The 26,193-nt window shown below is 34.4% G+C and overlaps 1 protein-coding gene across 2 annotated transcripts in view; it reads right to left on the reverse strand.

Moving 5' to 3' along the window:
- The window catches only part of vvl (ventral veins lacking), a 414,462-nt gene that overhangs the window by 307,237 nt on the left and 81,032 nt on the right, over positions 1-26,193 (reverse strand). The window contains exon 2 of one of the 2 annotated variants that reach the window (XR_010557170.1): positions 11,080-15,706. The exons of the other annotated variant lie outside the window; for it this stretch is intronic. The gene's annotated coding sequence lies outside the window, so the exon portion shown is untranslated. Of the gene's footprint in view, positions 1-11,079; positions 15,707-26,193 lie in introns of those variants that run through there. 2 annotated transcript variants of the gene reach the window in all.

The following is a 26,193-nucleotide window of genomic DNA, read 5'->3' on the forward strand; positions in this document are numbered from 1 at the left end:
AGTCTGTACTGTAGCTAGGCTAGCATGTGTGAGAAGATTGGTCTACACACGCGTCACATAAAGCATGTGGTTTTTTTTGTAAAAAGAAAATTTACTTGAAAAAAAATTTTGTCGCATCTTGCGGTTGTCAGCGTGTAAACCGGTAGAATCCGCACACAACACAGAAGCTCTCTCAAGGCCACGGTTCAAATGGCCTACTTAATATACCTATAGGGCACAAGGCCGTACCCGTATTTAATTGCAGTCATCATTCTTTTCCTAACACATAGTGGACAACGTAGTCACGAATTTTTGATATAAAAACCTTCTTCTTCATCGTCTCACTATATCTACTCTACTCTAATACTCGCATATACACAAACCGGCTGCTCCACAGTTTAGCTCATCATTTTTTTCCACCATCCATTTGTATATCTACACATAATACCACATATGCCAAAAATAGTACCAATACACAACTCGAACTTGTCGTTGGACTGAAAAAAAAATTGTTTTAAACGAGTCGTCGAAATCCAACGACGACGAATACGAATAGTTTCGCGCTAATGATGACTTTAATAGGTTGGAGAAATTATACGGATTTTTTTTTTTTAGGTAACATCCGTTTTTATGGAAAGTTCTCCAAGAGATGTGCTGCGATTCGGTATCGATCCCGTACATACCGAGCCACTTGGCGCGATGAAGACTAAATGTCAAAGGTTAATTGGTATTTTGATGGCTCTTACGAGTAGTAATTTTTCTCTCTATATAATCGTCCTATTCGTATACCTATGCAGTAGATGTGATTACCACGTTCATCAAAACGACAACTTTACCTAGAACACACAAGTCACTGGTTACTAGTTGACGTATATACCTAATGGTAATGGGTGTTTTTTCTTCTCTCTCTCTATGTTTTTTCGCTTATTTAAACCGAGTGCACCCTGCGGAGTTGTACGAATCAACCTTTAACGTTAAAAGTATCATTTAATAAAAATTTATTTTCGTAATTCAACGTTCCCTTTTCATCCTCAAATCGATATCGAAGATTTTAAATGATTTTTTATAGTCGTCCCGACGATAATTGTCGGCTGATGAGTCATTTTCTTTCCTAAAAGGTTGTTTGGGTGATTTTTTTTTTCGTGGAGAGGAAAGTAATTTACGAGTATGTTTGTTCGAAATTAATTGAAAAAAGTGAATTGCTCGGAACGATTAATGAAAAGTAGTTTTAATGTGTTTGAAAGAAAAAGGAGAGGGACATAGTGGATTATCCAGGTATTAAGCCTTCGACACCCAAAAGTCACTCAAACTAGCAAACTTTCAGAAATTTCAAAATTTTCATTTCTGTGTAAGAATTTTTTCAAATAATGCTTCTTTCCTCGTTCACTGATTGAAAAAATCAAGAAACAGCAATTAATAGAAAGTGGGTAAAAAAAGATCAAAAAATTTCCCCACTTCTATGTCAGAACTCTATAAAGATAACCTCCCTCTCCCCGCACTCATTAAAAAAAAAAACTCTTTCTCGGTCCCACAACAATGTTGATCCTCTTTAACAGAGCTCCCAAATTGAAAAAAAAAATTGAATAATTGAAATCTGTGGAATTTTTTTCCTTTGACAAAATTTTTTTAGTATAGGTGAAAACCTTTTCCTTGGACTCCCAGACAGCATTCGTGAAGAGCTCCATAAGAGGAAACCATTGTAGGGAGAGGGTGAGACTGAAGGTGACTTTTTTGAAAAATGGGGTTATTTAAAAGAATTTTGAGACAGGAATGGAAAGTTTCCAAAAAAATACACCTACTTTCATTTACTTTTATTTATTACATTTTTTGATTTTTTTTTCGACTACCTATAGAAAGCTCTTCATACAAGAGACCAAATGAGACTCATCCAAAAAAAAAAAAAAAAAAAAAACAACAAATTCATCTGAAAAAAAATTTTCAAATAATCCTTTTTTTCTCTCGTTCACTGATTAAAAAATCAAGAAAAAAGGATTCTATAAAATAACCTCCCTCCCCCTCCCGCCATTTTCCAGAATAAACCCTTTTTTAGTCCCTGAACAATGTCAATCCCCTTTTACAGAACTTGAAAAAAAAAATTTTAATGAAGAATTGAAATCTGTGGAATTTTTTCCTTTGAAAACATTTTTTCAAGCAGAGAGACTGCTTTCCTCGATCACCCCGACAGCACTCGTGAAGAGCTCGTTAATAGGAAACCATTGTAGACGGGGAGGGGGAGACTGAGGGCAATTTTTTTGAAAAATGGGGTTATTTTGAAAAATTCCGAGACAGGGATGGAAAATTTTCAAAAAAATGTACCCACTTTGATTTATTCCATTTTTTGAATTTTTTTTCAACTGTGGGAGGCTCCTCACAAAAGACCAACAAAATTAAAGGACGGAGAGATGAGAAATTCTGGGAAAAATTGATTTTTTTTGAAACTTGAAGAGGCTTTTCAGCACTATTATTGATTTCAAGTTGGGCGAGGGCTACAATTTTCAAGGATTTTTTTCTTTTTCGACAACTTTGCGGGATTGTGGCAGAAGAAATCCCCAAAAAAATTTCACAAGTGTTAAATAAAATTGCAGTAAAAAACGTAAGTTGGAAACTTTGAACTTGAAAATTGGAAATATTTTCATTTTAACAGACATATTTCCATCGCTTGATTTCTTTAGTCAAAACAAGTAGGAAATGTGCATTAACTTTTCACCTATTTCAAAAAATTGAAGAGCAAGAAATTTTTCTATTTTTAATCTTGTTTTTGTGAATCCAGAATTTTTTTCAAATATGCAGTGGCGAATCAAAGCAATTTTACTTGAGGGCGGTGGTGAGGGGGGAGAGAATCTTGAAAAAACCAACTACAAAATCGTGAATTTTCCATCGACTTATCTAGTTGTGCATTACTTTCATGAGATAAACCCTGAATTTTTTTCATGGCTTCCCAACGGTTAAAATTTTGGTAGAAAATTATAAATGGCGATAAAAACTTTTTTGAGCTGTTTTGAAAATTTTCAAGCCCAAAATCAAGTCATGATTTTTGGGATTTCAAAAAAAGTGTCACGCAACTTATCATGTTGGGTTGAAATTTCGGCAGAAAATCAAAAATTTCCATTCTCATTAAAACTTTTTTAATTTAAACAGTTTTGAAAAATGTTGAGCCTTTGAGAGATTTGAAGAAAGTGCCATATAACTTATTACTATGAGCTGAAATTCTGACCAAAAAAATGAAAATTTTCAACAAAACATTCAATTGTTCAAAAATGTATGATACTCTTAAGGCGTGGAAAAGTTGTGGATAATTTGTATGCACTTTGCAACTGTGTTGAATGCAACACTTATTTTTTATTAAGAAGCTGGAAAAATTGAAAGATATGTACATAAATGAAAAATGATTGAATATAACGTGATTTTGATTTTGAATAGTTTTTCGAAATTCAGAAATATCAAGAATAGTGGTTTTTAATAATTTTAAACATAATTTACAAATCTTGGAGTTGCCTGTTCATCATTGAATATTCAAAATTGCCAACTTTTGCCAACTTCCCAAATGGCTGGGGGAGAGCCCCCCTTTTGGTCGCTTCGCTTTTGCAAATATGAACATATTGATAATGATCAGACTCCATCCCATCTTTACGTTCGTCGTTCGAAAAAAAAGAAAACATTTGACAGAATCCAAATGCACCAAAATAAAAACCACAACTCCTTCCTCACCCTTGCCCTATCAATTGGCTCGACAAGTACCAGTACCACATACTACATATTAAAGACGATAGCATCTATGCAGATTGCTTCTCCTAATCCCGCAATCCATTCAAAGCTACCGTATCGTATCAAGAATTTTTCGGACAACCAAACGAAAAGAAGAAGTCGCGAAAACATCGGACCAGAATCGAGAGACGGTAAGAAAAAGGAGACAAAATCAAGGTGTATAATCCGTTAAAACGCAGCAGTACATCTTTTCATCTTTTTTTTTATTTTTTTTTTTTTTTTAGAACTTGCATACGCTTAACACCATCAGCACGAGTTTTTCATCTCGATACACCCAGATACTTATACCTATGTATAGTACATACCAGTCCTCTATAAATGTGTATTCTTATATATAGCATATAATTCTACATGTTTGGAAATTTGCATCTAACATTGTCACCGGTAAACTGGAACCAGTTTATGTCGTACGTCATCGTGTTTGTAATGTTGCGCTGCGCCTCGGTGTATAGGTTTTTAAAAACCCACACAGTGTATACCTAATACAAGTAATATTAGTAAAAAAAAAAAAAATACATAAAAAATACCTCGCGCTACGAAATTTCATCTCTGTAAATATACGAGAATGTCGAAAAAACACATCAGATCAGTTACTTGGAGTGTGTATAGTCGTCGCTTTGGCTCAACTCACGCTATAGGGATAGGATAAGAGATATAGCTGAGATCAGATATCGCTCCGGGGTGAAATTTTTTTCTTTTTATAATTTTTTTGCGCAAGAAAAACCAGATATGTGTAGCGAGATACCTCTCTGTAGGTATACGACAAGTATCTCTCTAATGCTGCGTATACTTGGACGATAAACAGGTACTAATACTACTGCTGATGATACGAGTATCTCGGTCGTATACGAGTATAGGTACACTTTGCTTCTGGCAAAGGTAGAGAACATCCTTGATGTCAATTATAATACCGTGTGCTCTTTCAATTACATCATACCAATTAAAACGATCTGTCGATGATGATGATCATGGTAAGTAACGTAATCGCAAAAAATAGAAATATTTCCACCATTTTAGCTACTGCATGTGCTTAGACAGACCTATGTATACAGTAGGGTGTAGCTTATTTTGCAAAGTTGGAATTTTCCACTTTCTAGACCCCCGCACCTTAATTCTAATATAAAAAATTTTCTAAATAATCCCCTTTTCAAGAAACAACTTTCTCCGGCCCTTCAAACTATACTGGCCCCCTGGAAAGAAATCCCCCTCCCTCCACAGATGAAAAAAATCAAAAAAAAAATTAAAATACATCAAAATCAAGAAAATTTTTTGAAAATTTAACAAAAAAGAACTTTTTGCCACTTTGACAAAAAAGCAATAATCTTTTATTAAAATTTTGGCAGAGAATCGATACTTTTCGCAATTTTAGCATTAAAACGACACTTTTATGTATTTTTGAAAACGGGCATAATTTTTGACAATTCTCACAAAAAAGGGCATTTTTGCAATTTTGACAGAAAAACAGTAAGTAGCTATTTTTAATGCAATTTTGAAAACGAGTAAAATTTTTGAAAATTCTGACAAAACAGGGGCTTTTTGCAATTTTGACAGAAAAGCAGTATTTCTAATGCAATTTTGAAAACGGGCATAATTTTTCGCAATTTTCACAAAAAAAGGGCATTTTTGCAATTTTGACAGAAAAGCAGTATTTGTAATGCAATTTTGAAAACGGGCATAATCTATGGCAATTCCGACAAAACTCGTAATTTTGAAAGAAAAGCAGAATTTAAAAATCGTGCTTCTTTAATAACTTTGGCAAAAATCAGCACTTTTTTTTCTTCACTTTTGATAAAAAAATCAGAATTTTTGCAATAATTTCAAAAAAAACAGAACTTCTGTTGTTATTTTGTCAGAAAGGTAGGACTCCTTATCAATTTCTTCAAACAAGCAGGAATATCTAAAAACAGTAATTTTATCGTATCAACAAAAGAAAAAGACAAAATTGGTCCGATTTCTAAATTTAAGGTACGATTTCTGGAAGAAATTGTAAGTAATTCTTCAACTGCAACTTTTTGTATCATTTTCATGCACGATTCTGGTAGAAAATTGCCTTTAATGGCAGCACAAAACAAAAATAGGTGTATGTTTGCGCTGATTCAAAATGACTCACAAATTTTGCCTACGTAACCAATTGAAGGAAAAAGTAATATAAGTATAGCGTTTTTATAGAGTAAGGTTAACCACACTGAAAGAAATAAACGGTAATCGTTACATTAAAACGATGCACTCAGTGCATTAAAACGCGGTAATTTTGGTATAGGAATGAAACGCATCAATCAGTACATATTTAGAGAAGTAACTATTACACAGAAGTGCGGTAACCATTACATCGTTTTTATTCAAGAATATTTATAAAAAGTGGGGTTAGGGGGTATACCAATTTCAAGTTTCTCCGCACATCTAAATAAGCCTCACTGGAACGAATTTTTCAAGACCTTATTTACCTACGAAAATTTTCCGACCTAACTGGGATTCGAACCTGCGACCTCTCGTTCCTAACTACCTGCACTTAACGACATGGCCACGAGTAGAATATTTGATTCAGGCCCTAGAAGTATTTATATGTTTTTCACTGTTTGGGAATAAAGGATTTCATTGCAGTACGGCGATGTACTCAGTACATCGTTTACTGTATTCAGTAAATCACTACAAGGTTCTCAGTCATGTTTAAGGAATGCAATCATTGCTTACTACATGATGTATGTAATTATTACCCACCAAACGATGTTTTGAATATACCATGTTTGCAGGACTGAGTCCCCAAAGAAATGTAATGAGAACATAGAAATGAATTTTAAAAAGTGATGTAATAAATCCATCCTGGCGATGTACTCATTCCATTATTTGATGCATTCTCTGATTTAAACTATGTAATCATTACATCAAAATGAGGTAATTTGAAAATTACTATACTGTGCAGTAACCATTGCATCAATTTCGGGACTGAATAACGCGTTTTGAAAATCATTTCTTTCAGTGCATATTTTGAAAAGTTGTATTTTCCCATTTCTCACCCCCTCCCGAAGTTGTTACCTCGGATGAATAAATAATTTTTCATTTTCCCCTATCTGCAAAAAAATGGTGCCGGAAGCCGCCCCCCTTCCCACACGTTGAAAAAAATGATAAAAAGTTCAATTGAAGGGCCCAGTTCCAAGTCGGCCTAAGTCCATTTTTATCATTTTTGAGTTAGCAGCGCCATCTGGTGATACAGGTCGGTTAACACCTTTACCACCTTGTCCCAACCCCTGGCGTTACTTTTTTCGCTCAGGAGCGCTGTTTTCCCGGTTCGAAAAAAAAGCTGATTATTCCAAAGTGGCCTAAATCATACATTTTTTACGAATATTTGTATACAAGTGCGGGTTTTCAGAAGTTTTTCAACGATTTTTGAGTGAAGGCGTTTTCACATGTATTATTCATCATGGTATGTACAAATAGGTGCTTTGAATGAAATTGTTTCAGAAATGTGAAGGGTGGTAGCTGGGACTCACTACTAAAAACAACACAACATGTTCTCCAAAACTTAATTTCTTGGTTTAATGCAAATGGCATGAGCTTGAACTTGGAAAAAACAGTGACAGTGCCTTTTAATGTAACCCCCAAGGAGGCCAACCTGGTAGCAGAAACTCTCTCGCCTCTACCAAATGTTTCTAGTGTTGCAAAATTTTTAGGGGTTGACGTTCAATGCAATTTAAAATGGGATGTATACATTAATAAATTAACCTGTCGTTTGTCATCTATAAACTTTCTACTCTTTCAGCTAAGACAAATTACAAATCAAAAAACTCTCAGACTTGCATATTTTGGACTATTCCACTCTACATTGGCCTATGGGGTGGTTTTTTGGGGAGGTAATGCATCATATGTCAAGCAAATTCTCACACTACAAAAACGTGCGATAAGAACAATTTATAAAATACCTCTAAGACAAACATGCAGGCCCATCTTTGTTGATAATAAAATCCTCACTACAATATCACAATATATTTTGGACATATCTCTCATGGTTTATACTAAGGTTATAACCTTTCCAAAAATTACCCATCCATACAGCACAAGATCACTAGGTAACCTTAGAACTCCCCACCACCGTACAAAACTTCTCCAGTGTAGTGCTGTATCATCTGCAGCAAAAGTATACAATCGGATTCCAGGGAGTGTTAAAAACCAGCCAACTGCAAAAAAAATTTAAAATTGCTCTCAAAGAATGGCTGATCAATAGTGCTTTTTACACCCTGGAGGAATATCTTAGCTGCTCTGATCAATAATTGCTTGAATTTTGATTTTGTATGTATAGTTTCAAATCTTCATCTTTTTATGTTTTAATCATGCCTTTTATTCTATTTAAATCTGAAAATTGTATCTTATACGTAGATAAGTAATCAAAAATGTTTACAGTTTTCAATTATGTAATGCTCAACGTGATATAATGGCAGCTTTGCTGCCGCATGTATCTCAAATATACAATTTGAATTTGAATTAAATTAATGATTCGTGAATTTTTTTTTGAAAAAACGCACTTTTTCAGCTCTTTTTTGAAATTTTTAACATCAGATAATTCCAAAGTGGCCTAAGTACACTTTTTCTGACTCTTTGACGTGCTCTGGAGCTGAAAATACTCAAAATTAAAAAAATACCAATATGGTACTTTAAAGCAGAAAGATCAAGCTTCACAACCATATAATCACATCATTTGTTATTGAAGTGGAAGGGCGAGAAAAACAGTTATTTGCGTTTTTCTCGAAACGGAAAAAATGGACTTAGGCCGACTTGGAACTGGGTCCTTCAATTTATCAAAATTATTTGTTTCTGTGTCAAAATTTTTCTAAATAATTCCCCATTCAACTAGCCTTTCAAACCATGTTGCCCTAGTAAAGGGTCCCTGAAGTTTAAAAAACTAGAAACAATATTATGAGTAAATAAAAATCAGGCAAAATTTTTGGAAAATTAGAATTGTTCAACATGAACCCCTTTTTCCAGGAAAAACCTTCGTTGGACCCTCAAATGACGTTGACTCTCTTGTGTGGAGCGCCCCCCTCCAAATTGGGTGGAGGAGATAAAAAATTGATGTTTTTTTTTTCGTTTATGAGGAAAATCTTTCTAAATCAGGGTGTCCAACAAAACTTCCAGACAAAAAAATCGTGACTTCTTCATGAGCTATTTTTCACATTTTTTACTGCATGAAAATACTCTCCCTCCCGCTCCCCTCAAAACAATAAATGCGAGGAAATTTTTTTAATTTGTAGGAAAGTAGATATTTCAATTTTTTCATTTTTCTGATTTTTTGAACAAATCTTCTATTTTTTTTTTTTTTATTTTATGTTATGGGATTTTAAAAAAATTTCCAAGTGTATTTCGAGCAAAATTCATGACTTTTTCATGATTTTCATGACCATTAGACATCGTGTAAATAAGCGCCTTTCCAAAAAAAAAACTTTCTTCGGTCCCCCAAATGATTTTGGTTCCCTAATTCAAAGCCCCTCAAAGTTGAAAAAAATCAACAACAAAAAAAAAATGAAAAACTGAGATCTGGACAAATTTTTTGAAAATATTTCATTTCTAAGCAGAATACTTTTAAATAACCACATTTTCCAGAAAACCTCTCTCTTAGTTTTCCGAATGATTTCGGTCCCCTATCTTCATAAACTTAGGGAAAGGCCAAGCTCTACTTTTCAATTCTAGGGAGGGGAAGGGGGGAGCGTCGAAAACATTAAATGGTACTTTTCTGATAATGATGGACCAATTCAAAGTTTCAAAAATAAAAAAATAAAAAAACATAAAAATTATCCATTTTTTCTTTTCTTGAGGAATGGGACTTATTTTACTTTTTCATCGTGTAAAAGTGTTAAAAATATTTAACAAAATTTTTAGGATATCTTATAGGCTATATTTTGAGAATTGTTTGGGAAGGGGGCTTCCTGGCACGACTTATTTTTACTGGCATGGTTGGAGACATTTTTTTCTTGAAATTCGAAAACTTTATTATGACGTTTAAAAACAGTTTTTCTCCAAGTAGGTATAAATAAGAGCTCTCCCCTCAAATCCTCAGGTTGACCGTGTGGAGATAGAGGGCTAAAATTGGTATAGAAGTTGATTTTACGAGTACCTAAGTAGAGACTTGACTGAGGTGTTGGAACCAGAGGAAATTTTGTCTCGATTTTTTCATACCAACCTATTTCGTAAAACTGAGGGGTGAGCCCTCAATTTTTTCACCGAGGGGGCTGAAAATTTCATGGCATGATTTTCTCACTCAAGGCAACCACTTCAGGGGAAGGGGGTGGGGGCGGGAAAAACGAAGACAAAATTTCCACCACATACTTAATAAATATAAGGTATGGTACACCCTATAATCCACAAAACTACGCCACAAGCCAGCTTCGCACCCAACTCCACGAACCAATTGTCCTAATTCGGTAAGATTTTCTTATTTACCAGTCAGATTTCCATCGTTGTTGTTAATTCAGCCACCACGAGTATAAAATACGACAGATGACGTAACACAGGGACCACTAAATGGTCTAATATTGTATACAATCAAACTACCACCGACCAGGCTGGTGCGTTGACACTGTATACACACACATCCACCCTCACTAACCAGGGGATGTAAACTACAGCATATAGAGAAAAACGTCGACTGGCCAATAATAAGGGCGCGAAAACAAGCTACGGCTACACATCGAAACCCTCTCTAACAAGCTCATTTATCGTAGATCTGTCATGCATCTCGGCCAGCATCCGAATCCCAACAGATAAATGACCATTGGTCAATTCACTCTAACACAAGTCAATGATTACACCGCCGCCGCCGACAACTTGTTACATAAAGAAATTCGCTGTATTCGCCCCAAAATCTACAACACGAATAACACGACCATCTTCTCCTCTATTATCGATACGTCTAATTGTTTTGCCATTTTAACGCTCGTTAAAGATTGTAAATGTCACACACAGCAGCAGGTGGTCAAAACGTTTCAATTTCCTGTGTCCTTTTTTTCCTCTCTCTGTCTCTCTTTTTCTCCTACCATATCCATTATGTTCTCTATCCTTTTCGCAGCCGAAAAAGACTCTTTCGACTTGGTCTAGGCAGCCAGGTAAAAAATCGTTTTAAAAAGACTAATTACCTTATTTACTATATAAGAATATACGTTCGGTTCGCGTCTAGCTCGTATATTTTAAACACTCGCATAGGCAAGGTCGTCCCATACGCAGTGATACCTTCGCATATAATTTTTTATCGTCGCCTGCTTTTCGTATTATCGTCGTGAAACTGAAAAATATATAGGTAAGGGTTTCTGTCGCTCTCACCATTAAAAACACAACACAATAGCGTATTACTCAAAATGTTTTCTATTTAACGAAACAAACTCAAATTAAAAACACAAAAATAAACCATTTAATAAAAAAAATAATAATTTAATGGTATACGTAGTACGTTATTACATCATCGATATTTACAACACACAAACACACACAAAAAAAAAGAAGAACAATTTTTTTAATTTACCAATATTATAATAACAATCGTCATTTTTTTGTATGCACAAAAAAACTAATACATTTTTTCGATTTTTTTATCTCGGTGTTTTTTTTCAAAAAAGAAACGAAATCAAATCGCAATTACGAGTACAACAATAATTAGAAAAAAAAATTGGGAGGAGAACGATTTAAACGAATGTTCATATTGTCGCTATTCATCTTAAATGTAACAAGTCTGGAAATTAAATCGGATGAGCCACTAATAAAAGTACATATTTTTTCACGATGAAGATTTTTTTCTTCGCAGTTTGCAAAGCCAATCAAAGGGAATCAAAAACTGTATAAATTATTCGTTCGAACGATGGTAGAGGGGGAAAAATACCAACCGAAAAGTACCTAATGGAAAAAATATTAAAAATAAGCCGATTATCTCACGTAGGTTGTGCACGCGGTTAATATTTTAAACGTCGTCGTACATAAGCGGTTTTTTTTAATCAACTTGCCAAAAAATATCCAGCTGGTGTTTGAAGTTGGCGAAAAATATTTTCAATCCTGATTTCTATACCGAATACGTGAGAGAAATTGGAGGTTGAGATGTTGAAATGTGAAAATATCGATTAATCGATGTCGAAGATGCGTCGATTTTGGGTGAAAATGCGATCAAAGATCTTTGTAAATTGGGACGAATTGGAAACAGCATTTCAGTGATGGAATTTTTTCGATTATTTAATCCTCAAAACCAGAATCTATTTTGATTTTGATTTTTGGATCAAAATGAAAATTTTTTGGAATTTTTTTTCTTTCTAATTTCAACTTTAAATCAAAATTAGAATCCATTTGGCCTCATATAGGGGCTGATTATGTAATCCTCAAAACCCGAATATTTCTCAACTTTGATTTTAATGGTCCCAAATTTGGACGAGGGGATCCTAAAATTACCATGAAAAAATTTTGGAAAACGTTTTTGTTTCCTAAATTATTACATTTTTTCCAACTTCAAATCAAATACAAAATTTGAATCCATTTGGCAACTAGAGACTGAAATGTGCTCCAAAAACCAAATTTTTTGAATTTTCGAGCCCTATCTTAATTTTTAAAATTTACCTTTCTCTCCTCCTTCTCCCAAATTTCATGCATTTTCCAAAATACCATAAATCCAAAACAGTTCAATTCTTTGATATTTATTTTCCATTTTTAGGGCTTCTAATATGAGAGGTTGAGAGGACTAAAATTTCTTGGGGGACAGAGAGATGTTTTTTGTTGAAAGAAGGGAAAGAGGACAATTTCAAAAATTTGTTTTGAAGACTTGGATTTTTCATTCAATTTTTACCAACTTTGTTGAGTCCAAACAATTTGGAAAGACCAAAGAAAGATTTTTTAAAGGGGGTTATTTAGAATTCTGACCCAAAAATGTGAAATTTTTTGGATAAGTAAATTGAATTTTTTTTTAAATTTTTGATTCTTTTTACTTACAGAATTTTTTAACCAAAAGTCCAGCACTGTCTTTCACTTGTGGGACTAAAGAATTTACAACTGATTCTTCAATACAATTAGAGAAAGAAGAAGGGGAAAGGTATAACTAAAACGATCCACATAATAAATATTTATCAAATACTTGACGAGTGTTCAACATTATAGCCTAATACATCAGACATCTCTTACATTTCATGATATAGAGTAGCAGAGTTTTCATAAATTAATCGATAAATTGATGGAAAGAAAGAAAGAAAAAATTAAACCAGAACGAGAAGTGGTAAGAGAGGAGGGGACCATCGAAGGGAAACAAATCGCTTGCAGGCAATTTGAACCGCGCAACGTGAACGTGGTATTTCTAAGAAAACAACGCGAGCATGTAAAGGCGATAATTATTATAAGAGAATGAAGTAAAAAAATATAATATTTTATTAAAACGTGTTTTTTTCTCTTCTAAACTTGGTAGGTAAGACTACAGAATGACTATTAAACTTAATCCTTTATTACCTTCATTTTCTTTCGAAGAAAAATAAATTTCTTAGTTAGGTTGGAATTGAATTATAATTAATTTTTTTGTGAAATTGGAACTGATCCAAATCACCACCGCGCTGTTGAAAAATTCACCTAGTGAGACAATTTTTTTGATGAAAAAAATTTACCTACTGTTTGTGTGGTTGGAAATTTTCCCCAGAAAAAGGTGTACGTGCCTGCATTAACGGCATATTTATAACGTAAGATGTCACAAATTTTATAAATATTTCAGGAACCACTTAGGAATAAAATTCAAATCCTTACAATGTTGTAATGGTTGAAAAAATGTGATATAAAATTTAATGAGACCATATAACTACTTTGAAAAAAAAATATAGCTTAATAGCTCAAGGTTATTAATTTTGCAAAACACACGTGAATGAGATTAGGAACCACTGAAATTACAGTTTGAAAATTTATATGAAAATTATAACATTTTAATTATATTATAATTTCCTTAACATCAAAGCGCAGTGATTCATATTTTATCATAAAAAATTCATGTTATTGTTCATTTTTTATGACATCAAGAAAAATGAGTGCACAACCAACCACAATGTTTCACGTTTCTTTAGCCTTGCGAATTTTATAAAAACAGAATACGTGAATAATATTTTCACTCGATGTCGTTTTGTTGCTTTCATTAGCTTAAATAAATTGGTTATTTTCAAAAATTATGAAAAAAATCTAGAAAATGCGTGCACAACTTTCAATGTACTTTATCGCCCCTCCCTTTAAATAATTGTCTCAGTTGAGTAAATCACAGATCAAAATTCAAATTTTCTTCTTAAATATCTTTGAGATCATTTTGGGGTAGAGACAATTATTTCAGGAGGGATGGTTTTGAGACCCAGAATATGTGTGCACAACCGACCAAATAAATTTTTACTTATATTTCTTTTTGAAATTCTTCAAAGGTCATTTTTCATCACTGATATCAATAAATATTATTTTCATTTTTATTTCGAGCTCTCTAAATCTACATTTTTTCCAATGTCGATGAATTTTGGAATACGAGTGCACAACTGACTACACAAATGTTCATATTTTTCTTCAGAATACTTCGAGAGGTGTATTCTGTTCATAGTAAAGATATTAACATCGTATTATTGACTTCATTTTGGGCATACATTTTTTAAAATGGTCGGAAATTTCTAGAATGTGAGTGCACAACTTTCCAAGTTCATCGCCATCTTTCTCTTTTGGCATCTTCAAGAATCACAATCTATCAAAAAATCGAATTTACCAATCCCTATGACAATTTCATTTACGTTATTTGACTATTCTATCAAAATAGAGTAATTTTTCAGAATACGAGTGCACAACCGACGAAATAAATTTTCATATTTCTTTTTAGAGTATCTCAAAAATTTGATTTTATCCCTGATACTAATCAAACGCAATCGTTATTTTCAATTCATACCCTTTTATTCGACTTTTTTTTCAATATTGAAACATTTTGGATCATGTGTGCAAGTTTATAAATTTCTCTGTAGAATGCTTCAAGCATATCAACAATCAACTTGATATTGTAATTTTCATGATGGGCTAATAAATTTGTCAAAATTTCAGAAATTTCTAGAATAAATGAGTGCACAACTGACTGCACAAATTTTCATATTCCTTTTCAAAATACTTGGAGAATTGTACTTTATCCACCAACAATCAACTTATATCATCATTTTCATTTTACGTTCATGCTAATAAATTTTTCAAAATATCGGAAATTTCTAGAATATGGGTGCACAACTGACTGCACAAATTTTCACACTTATTTTTAAAATACTCGTAAAATTGTATTCTATCCACAATAACGATCAACTTGTATCATTAGTTTCATTTTATGCTAATAAATTATTCAAAATATCAGACATTTCTTGAACATGGGTGCACAACTGACTGCACAAATTTTCCCACTTCTTTTTAAAATACTCTTAAAATTGTATTCTATCCACAATAACAATCAATTTGTAGCATTAAGTGTTCTCATTTTAGACCAATAAATTTTTCAAAATATCAGAAATTTCCAGAACATGGGTGCACAACTGACACCCCAATTTCTCCAATTTCATACTGCAGAAGTCATTCTAACCCCCTGTGGACCCATTTCATCCCTTATTCAGCCAAAACCATCGGAAAAAAATCTTCATCTCAAGTAAATAACAAACAAATTCGGGCCAAAAACAATACACTGATAATACAACTTAAAAAATAGCGACTAGTACAATCCCTCGACTTGTCACATAAAAGATTCACATCTATAGCCTAAAATTGGTAATGTCGAATAATGATTTCAAAAAAAGACCAAAAAAAAAAAGGTAGAATTACATCGAACAGGTACGTTGATGAAATGGTAAAATTCCTGGGCCTGCAGGGGGATGTAAAACCCTCATCGAAAGGAATAACTCTTCGGTTGTCATTGTCATATGAAACAGATGCTGATCCCAGCTAGGTTATTATAGGCATGCAGAGGCATTCAAATCTGAAACAACGCAAATGTAAATAAAAATTAATATCTAATCTAGCTCATAAAGCCCTTTATAGAGCAATATCGACTTATGGGGCCATATGGGGGGGGGGTGAGGACCTAAGCGCGACATTGAACCTTAAAAACCGAATCAAACCTGCTAGGATCAGCAAAAATGTTACATAAGACTTTGCTGAGACCTTAGGAGGAGATGAACCCTCCCAGAGGAGACTCACTTGCACGTCTACCAGCTACCGATTCGTGTCAGGAACCGGTTTCCACCTAAGCTTGCGCGAGCCACCGGCGAAAAAAAAAAGCTCATTTAATAACAATGGTTCGACGAAGGCACGAACCTGGGCAAAAAAAGAATCGATCGACTACTATTGTGATATTTTTTTCGTTCATCTGTACAGGAATAAACCGACGAAATATGCAACATATAAACGACACCCTGGCTCAGGCTGATGCTCAGTGAGCCTGTCATCTAGTCCAACATGATTGAAACATAATGGGAAAAAAATTCAGACCGAGACTACTAGTCGTATTTCGCTTACATACCAGAAGACCAATACTCAAGAATGTGACATCGAAACGGATACACGAGCTATGCACGCAATTCCTTCAAAGTGGAAAAACTCATTCCTCACAGTGCTGGTTTGTTTTTTTGCTGCATGATGAGGCTGACTCTCGGTTTAATAAACAATTTCGAGAGACTTTTTTCTTTTATTTTTTTTCATTCTTTTTGTAGTGGTTGTTCGTATAGCGAAGCGAAGCCAGAGAGATAGTGATGCTGTGTAGCCGACATGCGAGCGACCGATTAGGCCACGTGAGGCGGTTCGATTTACCTCCACGCGTGCTACGCCGGTTTCCGTGAAACCGGAGGCTACGCATCTTACCCCCTGATCTTTGCTCTCTCCTCGTCATGGCTTGGCTTCGGTCGCCATCGAGTAACAAAAAACCTCCTCTGGATGGAAGACCGCGAAGAGACGACGTTACGCTTCGGGCAACAGCATCCAATAGTCGTCAAACTACTACTACCAAACGTAGGTACTACTAAAAGGTATTTTATATAGTCATTAAATTTTTATTGCCCCGTAATTAATGAGTTATTAATTTCACGCTAATTCCGAGTAAGACACGCGTGTCTCTCTTATCATCTAACGTCATTGTTGACCATCATACTCCCTCACACATCCCTCTCACCATCTCACAAGTCTTTCTATCACTCTAAATCTCACACATCCTTTGTATAGCCTTTGCGGTTTCATTCACTCTATTTTTTCTAATTGCATAAGCGATGAAAGGGATTCCCCCTGGAAGAGAATTAATCCGAAAAAAAACAATAGAGAACGCGCGAAATGAGAGAGAAAAAAAACTTGTTTATCTCTCATCGACACGTGTTCGAATACGGCCGCTTTTTAATTAAATCTAAACCGGCTTCTATAGCATACAAACGGGTATTAAAATTAGGAAGAAAAATATGATAATGAATTAAATAATAGAATAAAATGAAGGTTAGTATTCCACGAGTACTTGTTTCGCGCCTCTTCTTTCGCTACCGTCTCCGTCGTCATCTTCTCTCTATGTACACATCTCGCCATCATAAAAATAACAACACACAAGAGGAGGAAAAAAAAAAGATGAATGACTCGAAAGGAATATGAAGAATTTATGCGCACTTCTCGCAGGTACTACTCTGGTTTCGCGCGCATTTCAATAAGTAATAAATTACCTCCATTTAATTACTCTACACATATGAAGCATATACGAGTAAGTATTTAAAATGTATGCAAGCTATGTTCTGTCTATCTCTTTTCCTCCGCTCTTTTTTTTATTTTAGCGTACAATAAACTCGATTAAAATTCAAAATAATTATTAACTCATTATGTTAATTAATGTTTACCTTTTGTATAACATCGATTTGCCGAGCTCGTATAGACAAATTACTACACTACAACATAGACACAGAGCGCCACATTGATGATCAGGGTACCTAACCTACCTACCTATTTATCTACATAAATATACCAATCCCATAAAGGTATACAGACGAGAACCGGCTGCTGTAATTTTTTTCCTTCCACTCTTTTCTTTATATTCCTTATGTACACCTTATTTATCTGTTTCTCTCTTTCTAGTATGTATAATAATGAGCAATTTAATTCGCGACAATGTTGTATTTTTTTCGATGTGTATTAGTAGTATAAATATAAGTAGATACATACTACATAATTCGCAAACGTGTTTATTAGCAATTTATAATTTACGATCATTGGACGGTTCGGCGACGATGCAATCATCCTATATTCTCTCTCTCATTCTTATACTCTTGTCTGCGCGATACCTCTCGTATAAGTATATGAATTCGAGACACAATCTGTGAACTTGATCCCTGCGATGAGATGTTTTGATGTCACGTGTATAAATAAATAACTATGCACTGGTATTATTTCAATGGGTGTGTGTTTAATAATTTATACATGCATAATTTCTACAGCGTAAACTCTGTGATTATAGCCATTGGTTTGTTGTACGAGTAAAGAAGTCCTCACACTTATAAGTACCTATGGGGGACTGGCAAGATTTGTCTCGTGCTCGAGTATAGATACGCCTAACTTAACCAGGGAAAGTTGAAAAATGAAAGGATCGAGTTGATGGAGACGAGGAAAATGTGATGAAGCCGAAGGATAATTGAACACATCTTGAAATGAAGGATGATATTGATGACGTAAGAAGGTGCACAATATTTCGATCAACAGATCACACGAAAATGTTCTCAAAAGCAACTGAACAACGCATGAATCAATTCCCTTGATTTTTGGGGAAAACAAGATCTCAAGGATGAAGAAGGAAGAAACTGGAAAAAGTTCAAAACAAAAACTTGAGCAATTAATCCTTAAAATATCACATCAGATACAAGCTCACCTGAGTCAAATCGCGAATAATTTCAGTTGTTCATATAAATGACAACAGGAATTATTGCACTACCTCCCCCCCCCCCAATCATCTGAGAACACTTTTTTCTCAAAGGGGGTAAATTTGGTAAAATTTTGATTTTTTTCCCCCTAAGGAATATTTTAAGGCAAACTTGTCAAAAAAAAGTTGGCCTCACTTACAAAATGGCGGCCATTTTGATTGACAGGTCAGCCAAAATCGTAGATTTTGGTTTCCAAAATACAACTTGCACGAAATTTTTTGAACTGGACAAAGCTAGACCGAAAAAGCATGCAAAAATTCATCATCAGCCCAATTTTCAAGTGCTTAAGTGCATTTTTCGATTTTTGGCGAATTTTTGAAAATCTTTAGGCCAAAAATGAGGGGAAAAAATCAAAATTTTACCAAATTAACCTAGAAAGTTGAAATTTAGGATATGTCACATTTTCGACCTGAAAAATCAATTGGAAACGATTTCAAACCAGTTTGAGCAATTCTGGAGTCTCCAGCAAATTTTTGAAAGTTAAATTAAACACGCTATTGATTCGACTGATGGTGAGTTTAAGTCATTTTGGAGCCTTCAGCGACCTTTTTGAAAATTATTGGAGCCTCCAGTAGATTTTTGAAACGTGAAATCAACACGAATTTTCATCAAATGCAGTTGGAGAACCGAAATTTATTCAGTAAACAAATTTCAATACGCTATGAAGTTGACTGTAGATGGATTTCAAGTCGTTTTGGAGCCTCCAGCAGATTTTTCAATGCTCGAAATTTCCATAAAATCTACAAAGAAGTCGATTTTGGAAAATTATACCCTTCTCTCGTGAAAAAAGCATGAATAAATTCTTCGTAAAAAAATGTTCCAACTAGTAAAATTGTTTCAACTGGTTCAGTAAGAAGCTATACATCGAAAAAGAGATCTAATTTTTGGCTGTTCAAATGAAAATATTATTCAACATTTTTGTAAAAAAAAAGCATAGAGGAAGTTGGAAGTTGAAACTTGGGTTATTGGATACTTGGTAATACTTTTGACATAATATTTATATAATTTAATCAGATGAAAGTTAACGAATATTTCAACTAGTTTGAGTTATTTTCTTAGACTATCTTAGGCACAGAATGGGGGAAGGGGAGGGAAGACCTCAAAAAGCAAATTTTTTTTTATATTCCACTACAAATTGTGTAAGGTACCGAAAATTGTTCCTCAAAACTTCCTGAACTTCTTAATTTTTTCTCAGAATATTTTAAAAACAACTCTGCTCTTCCCCCTTCCCCCTCCTAAAAGAGAATAATCATTTTCTACAGGTAGGTTTCAACCTCTTCAATTTTGTTCGTCTTTTAATTTTTCTCAAGATTCTTGGTTTTTTTAGGGGGGAAAAAAGAAAGATTTTTGAGACGAAAAAGCCCAAAATTCAATTTTTTTCATCAATCCATTCAAAAGTTGAGTTCCTAAACTTTTCAATTTTTGCTCAAAATATTTCAAAAGCAACTTCCCCTCTCATCTCCTCCCCCTCCCCACTCAAAAAAGAGCCATTTTCTACAAGTAGGAAATTTCAATCTTTGCAATTTTGTTCATCTTTAACTTTTTTCAAGATTCTTTTTTTTTTTAGAAAAAAACAAGAAAAAAATTAATATTTTTGAGACGAAAAAGCCCAAAATTCAATTTTTTAATCACTCCATTCAAGAATTGTACTTCTCAAATTTCATTTCAAAATACTTAATTCAAGAAGTCTCTCGGAAGAAAATTATCAACACTTCAGTAAAGAAAAATTTTATGCTCACCAATTTTGGTTCTCTTCGATTTTACCCTCAGACCTTTGGTAAAGCAAAACTACAATTTTTATCTAGGGAAATACTTGCCGATGAAAAATGTTATGCTCAACAATAATTTGGTTTTTCTTCATTCTTTTCCAAAATATCCTCAAGTTATGCCAAAAATCAAAAAAAATTAAATTATTTATCACGTTACAATCGATCCAAGTTGAGCTTTTCAAATCCTAATTAAAATACATACCAACTTCAAAAAAAAAAAAAAACGAATTAAAAATTAATTAATAATTACACTTTGCAGATGAGAAATTTTATGCTTTTGTGATTCAATTTCTCCTCAAGTCTTTCAAAGACCCTTGATTTTTCTCAAAAAATAGATTTTTTGAAATGCAAAAGTTGAAGATTCAATTTTTTTTATCACATTTGATTCAAGAGTCGAACTTCGCAATTCCATCTAAAATATGTATTTTGAAAACAAACCTCTATAGAAAAATAATAATTAGCACTCTGGTGATGAAAAATTCAAGAGATTGTAATTTCATCTCTTCAATTTTCCTCCTACTCGGATTTTTAATTTTTTTTTTCACAAAAAATCAGTTTTCAGAGATAAAATTTGGGAATTTGGTGCATAATTTTTCCAGTTGAGTAATGATTTTACAGTGATTCAAAATTGAGAAAAATGAGTCACAAAAAATCACATTTTTACAAGTACAGAATCAATTTAAAAAGACAGAAGGAAAATTATTTTTTCTCAAACTATCAACGTACCTCTCTCCAATTCCTCTACTCCAGTCCATTCCTGCTCCTCAAAAACCCCTCACAATTCCACTCACACAACACAACACATCATAGCATCTATATCCTCGACCACTCGCAGCAAATTTCGCTCGTAACACAACACCATCTCTGCCCAAGCCAAATCCGAAGCCGGCGACTCGGCGGTGTAGATTTATTATAATTCAGGAAATCCGTAGACACCGGAAAACGTCTTCCTCGAACTGGGCTCAGTTCTGTATACTCTTTTAAAATAAAAACACACTCGTCGCATCGTTCTCCTTCGCTCTCCAAATTCGAGAACACCGAAACACATAGGCAGGAAAGCTCGATCTATACATTAGGAACGTGTTGAAGGAAAAAAAAAATATCCAATCCTTCCGGAACGTAGTACATATACCTAACATTACAGCATAGTCAGCAATAAGTATAGAGGCATGTATAAGGGGGGTACAGGTAGGTATAAGGTAAGGTAAGGTACATTACATTGTCATCGTGAGTTGACCTTAAAGGTATCCGGATGAGAAGCAATACGTGAGTTTACGATGGTCACATCGTCGCGTTCTCTCTTTCTATCTTTCTCAGATTGCCAACTCCTTGGACACAGAAGCAAAAGGAGAACTCTCTCAGCGTCTGTCAATTCTATGTACTTTTATCTGATCGTATTTGGACAGTTGACGAGGCACGATTAAGGTGAATGTTCTCATGATCTTTTTATAGAGTATAGCTCGTCCTTTCTTTCATACATTACAAACAGAGATATATTAGTCTACTTTTTCTTCAAATCATTTCAATACCAATACACTATAACCTAATTTAGACCTGAAAAAAGACTCATTTCGTAACCCCCTTCTAATTTTAACACCCAAAATAGCTGATATTATAATTAAAACACACACAGTCGTCATAAAGGACATTCGATCAATAAAAAAATCTCTCTGGCTAAAAAAAAAAACACTTTTTCCATCTTCGCCTTCTCCCATGTTAACATAGAAATTTACTCGATTCAGTGCGAGAATCGACGAGCAACCGGTGCTGGTTGCTGGTGCATTTTCCATGTTGTAAGGTATTTTGCAACTAAGTTCATAAAAATATATTCTGACAAATAAAATATCCACGCAGATAAATAGTAGACCATTTCGACCATTTACAATATTAATACACTCGCCGAACTAGCAACAGCACAGAGTGTACCATCATAAGAAGAAAAAAACTTCACTAGATATAATCTAAATTTCGTTGTTTTTAATAATTTACGGTTAATAGATGAAGCCTGAAGGAATTCTCGCACTTCGAACCATAATCCCATCTTTTTTTAACGACATTAAAGAACATAGGTATAGAATCCACGCATACTAATAAAATAAACTGGTTTTTTTTCTCTATATACGATTTTTTTTTTACCTCATCTTCGGCTTTAGAGAGGTACATATACTCGTACATTCGAAAGAAGAAGACAGCACTTGGCTAACTGTAAAACATTTGCTGATAATTCTTGATGACATTACCTTTACTGTTGGCTGCATCTACGAATTTACAACACTCTATGGTAGCAGCCGGTGAATTAGATAAATTCTTCATCTAACTTACAAGGTTGTTTTACAGATAAGTAATCTCCAACAACTAGTTACTTTTGGTTTTTTTTTCTTCACTCTCTTGAGAGGTTCGTCGAGTGGTCGGTCGCCTCCTCCTAACGTTTGGCAACATTCTTTGTAATTAGATAGTTTCCAAGATATACAATGTTTCCCAGCAGAGCGAACGAGTAAGTATATTTCGATGCTAAAAATTCACCAAGTAGGCGGCCCTCTCTGGTTGGTTTATCTATTAAAGGTGACATCGCAGAAGATGTCATCGACCTAAAAACCCTCTATCGTCGTAACACAGTTGCTCATTTGGTCGGTGTGCATGTATGAGTGCTAGATGCTCAAAATATACCAATCTAGGTAGGCGTAAGAGTTTTCATTTCATCGACCATCATGCTCTTATGATGCTGAGAGACTCTCTAGTATAGACTACGAGTATTTATAAGGATCAGGTGAAAGATGGGGAAGAAGGGGGAGTGAAATACGACGAGTACTATTTCACATCGAGCTACAGTCTCTCTTCCTCTCTCTCTCTGTCTGACACTGTGTAAACGACATTTCATTGATAATTACAACCACAATGGATTTATAAAAACCGTGCTACGAGTCAAGTGAGCCAGGCAGAGAGGTGAAGAGGGGGGATCTCAGGGAAATATAAACATAACGTTTGTACAGCGCAGAGCAGAATGAAGAGTGTACAACTTGCACACGAACACGACCAAAGAAGAGTACATTCATGAATCGCCAACAACAACAAAACGTGGCTCTATGGTTTTCTATCAATAAAAAAAATTACAAAAAAACCACCATCATCACGTCGTCTGGTCTGCTGCTGCTCATTCCCATCATCTGGTACTTAACCTGGGCATCTCTGTGGTAATTCAAGCCCGCGTTTTTGATTGATGGTTCGACCAAAACACGCTATTCAGAGTGCTTCTTTCACTTTGGCTGCATCTACGACTTCATTAATTTTATCTTTTTTTTTATGTGAGACGAAAACACAGCTGATAACACAGTCATTCTATTATCCTTATTATTGTGCTGATTGTTTTATTTATATGGAGTAGAGTCTCGGTACCCTTCACGCCCTTCTGCACTTCACGTAAGTACAAAACAAACCGCAACCGAGAAATAGCACGATCTTCGCCCTTAACACTTCTTCTTCTTCTTCTTCGTGTATGACTCGGAGACTTCGAACCGGTCTTTTAATATAAATTTTCGTGCTTTGGTAGGTAATAGAGGTATAGTAACCGTGTAAACGCGGTTACATATGACAACATTTAACCATCATCATCGTACACAGACAATCATGCTACATCACGCGAACCCATAATCACTATATTTAAGCCCAGTCTGGGCGATAAAATTATTAAATACGTCGTGTAAACGCGCGTATCCTGTTCGAGCTCATGAGTATAAATATCGTTCATACTGCAGATAATCATCTTACTTATACTTATTTCAGGTACCTCAAACTCGAAAAAAAAAGATACGCGGAATTTCAACTGAAAAAAAAATTCTTCTCGTAGTATGCAAATTAGTAAAGTAGGTATAAATAAGTCCGAAGTTTTCAAAAATCGTCTCTTTCGTCTCACCACCTTGGTGTTTTTCTCGTTTAACTATATTATAGTTAATGACACCAGTCATTTTTCAAGCTCGAATGTCACTCGCGAGCTCGTCGCAGCACACTATCTCTCTATAGATATAGTATATCTTATACTATACAAAATGGGTCATAGAGATGCCGTCCAGATTACAGCGTAAATCAAGGACTACGCATATTACCATGTTTAGCGAAGACGACGAAGACGAAGACGACGACACCGCCACCGTTAAAGTGGTTTTCGTACAATTTCCCGTTTATTGGTTGCGGTTTTTCTGCTCTTCTCACTACCAGCTCACACAATCTATGGTACTCGTCCATAAGATGATAAAGATGATGAAGAAGAAGAAGAAGAAACCATCAAAGCAGCATCGTGTGACAACTAAATGATGATGGCGATGGCGTGTTCGGTTCGGTGTTGGTCTAACAGTATGCTTGGTAGTTGGTATATCGCAGTTCAAATTACGTATACCTATAGTATATTTCAGATTGCGTAGGGGTTAGAGCTGGAAAACGCAGGCAGGAGGGTGTAGACCAGTACTATAATAAGCGACAAAGATGTATTAAATTTAAGTACCTATCTGTGCCGACCTGGAGACTGTTGATGGATGCAGAATTTTCGCCATGGTCCGCCATCGTCGCCATTATTGTGACACTATCGTAATGTAGCCTATCTACTTACTGCCGGAGTTCAACTTGATGCGGTTTGAAACCGCGCAATAAAGTCGAAAAATTGATGAGAAGTAGACGTGAGTGCGGTGTGTTTGAGTAGTATATAGTCGTGTATTTGGCAAATAAATAGTGGCAAGTATCAAATACCTTAGATGAAATCAGTGTGGAGTGATTTTATCGAGAAACAGGAATGAGAAATATTCGAGATTCTTAGAAGGGTATGGGCAAATTATGGCTGGTCTGGTGTCTCATAAGTAGGAAGCAAAGAGAGAATAATCTTAGGTATTGTTTACATTTGGGCCATTTTTCTCAAAAATATTGAAACCGAATTATATACCTTAGGTTTTGTTTCAACCTTCCCTCATTACAGTTTGTCAATCAAAAAAATTGAGGAAATTGACTAGAGAAGAATTAGTCTGATTAGCAAAATCACCCAGTTTCTAGTGAACCAAATTCTGGAAAAATTACACCTTTTGCAGTGATGCCAAATTTTCTAGTAAAATTAACCAACAGTGCGACAATCATTCAGCAAAAATATCCAATTTTTGACAAAATTACCCAATTCATGGCAAAATTGCCAAATTTTGAGGAAAATTGCTCATTTTTGAGGAAAAAATGCCAAATTTTTGGAAGAAATTACTCATTGCAAAATGCATTCAATTTCTGGCAAAATTGCTCAATTTTAGACAGAATTTTGGAAAAAATTGCCCAATGTTTGAAAAAATTACCCAATTTTTGACAAAATTACTCCATTTTAGGAAAATTTACAGAATTTTGGAAAAAAAACTGTCCAATGTTTGTAAAAAATTACTCATTACAAAAATACCCAATTATTGACAAATTACTCATTTTTTTGACAAAATGACTCCATTTTAGGTAAAATCACAGAATATTGTTCAATGTTTGGAAAAAATTATTCATTGCAAAAATACCCAATTTTTAGAATTGTCCAATTTCTGAAAAAATTACTCCATTACCTATAGGTAAAATTACAGAATTTTGGAAAAAACTGTCCAATGTTTGGAAAAAATTACTGATTGCAAAAATAAACAATTTTTAGAAAAATTGCCCAATTTTCGGCAAATTACCCAATTTTTGACAATTTATTTAGGTAAAGTTACAGAATTTTGGAAGAAATTGTCTAATGTTTGGAAAAAATTACTCAT

The sequence above is a fragment of the Planococcus citri genome, chromosome 2, assembly GCF_950023065.1.
Source record: "Planococcus citri chromosome 2, ihPlaCitr1.1, whole genome shotgun sequence".
Taxonomy (NCBI): domain Eukaryota; kingdom Metazoa; phylum Arthropoda; class Insecta; order Hemiptera; family Pseudococcidae; genus Planococcus; species Planococcus citri.